Below are 1,845 nucleotides of genomic sequence, written 5' to 3'. Positions count from 1 at the left end.
CACCTGGGAAGTCCCAAACAATGTGGTTTATGCTAAATAAACACCTGCTTTCTCTCTGCAAGTCTAGAATCCTGGCAAATGCCAGGCAGAGGCTGCCTGCAACCAGCCCCTGTAAAACCCCTGGGTGCATCTCTAGCAAGCTTTTCTGGGCAGAAACATCGGACGTGTTGCTACATCTTCGATGCTGGGGCAAGAGGAAGCTCTGGGTGACCTTCAGGGAAGGGAGAGAGCATAAGAAAGCCTGCACCTGGATTCTTCTAGACTCCCCCCCAAGTCTTTGTCCCTGATGATCTGGCTATGTATCCTTACCAGGTCACTGTAATAAACCCTGAGAGTACCCCTGATTCCTGCTAGCAAATCTCCCAACTTACGAGTAGTCCTGGAGTTGCCTGAGACATATCATGCAGGGCCACACAATTTTAGTTTTGTTTTTTTTTTTTGCCACACCTTGAGGCTTGTGGCAACTCAGTTCCCTAACCACGGATTGAACCTGGGCCACAACAGTGAACGCACTGAGTCCTAACCACTGGCCCCGCAGGAAATTCTGTGAAGTTGTTACCTTAACGGCTGTGTCCATATATTCCAGTTGCTGAGGCCTCCTTGGACCGTGACCCATGGAGACACCCGCTGCTATTAGGAGACGCCGAGAGGGGAAGAGTTCACTGCTGCCTGGGCCTGGCCTGCAGGCGGCCGTGGGGAGGGCCCTGGAGCTCCTGAGTCCCAGCCCTCAGCCTTCCCTGGGCCCCCAGCTCACTTGCCCACCCCGAGGCCAGAAGGCCTGGAGGGTCCAGGGACCCTGGCGAAGCTGACTGAACAGGACCCCTGGCCCCGTCAGGGCCTTGTGCTAACAGTGCACCAGCTCCGCTCCTGTTGCAGCGGTTCAGCCACTAAGTCATGTACGAGTCTTTGCAGCCCCATGGACCGTGGCCCGCCTGGCTCCCCTCCACCACCTCCCGGGGCCTGCGGGCTGTCGCTTCAGTTAAGTACAGCTCTTTGCAAGCCTATGGACTGTAGCCCACCAGGCTCCTCTGTCCATGGGATTTCCCAGGCAAGAATCCTGGTGTTGGTTGCCAAACCCTCCTCCAGGGGATCATGTCTCCCAGAGTTTGCTCAAATTCATGTTCATTGAGTTGGTGATGCTATCTAACGATCTCATCCTCTGCCGCCCCCTTCTCCTTCTGTCAGTCTTTTACTGCTGAGTCACCCGGGAAGCCCCGTAACAGCAGCAAGCAGCATACTGTTTACGCAGAGGTCACACTGTTTATCCATTCATCTACTGATGGACATGGGTTGTTTCCACCTTTTGGCCAATGCTGCTACAAACATAACTGTACAAATACCTCTTCAAGTCTGTTCTCAATTCTTTGGGGTACATACCCAAACATGAAATTGGTGGATCAGACAGTGATTCTAGTTTTACATTTTTTAGGAACTACGTTACTGTTTTCCATAAAGGCAACACCATTTTACATTCCTACCAAGGATTCCAGTTTCTCTTATGTCCTCACTTTATTTTTTTGTTTAATTGGCAACTTTTTTTGTACTTTGAGAACTTAAAGAACTCCCAGAGGAAAGCAAGCCTCAGTGTAAACAGCCAAAACCTAGGTTTTAAGGTATTCCAGCCTTCGGGTATAGGAGAGAAGAGGTAGGTGGGGGGACTCCTTCACACAGAGTAATACAGTTGTGACTCAATAAAGGTTGCTCCAGGACTAAGCCAAATTTCAATATACAGAAATTTGTCGTAAAAGAACAGCACACTCATACTTACACACACACACCCCCAAGTGAGACAAAGTGAAGACTTACTTACCCAGAAGCATAAATTATTTGACAGAGTACATAAGA

Source organism: Muntiacus reevesi, chromosome 18 (genome assembly GCF_963930625.1).
Source record: "Muntiacus reevesi chromosome 18, mMunRee1.1, whole genome shotgun sequence".
Lineage (NCBI taxonomy): Eukaryota > Metazoa > Chordata > Mammalia > Artiodactyla > Cervidae > Muntiacus > Muntiacus reevesi.
Note: the sequence above shows the minus strand (reverse complement) of the source record.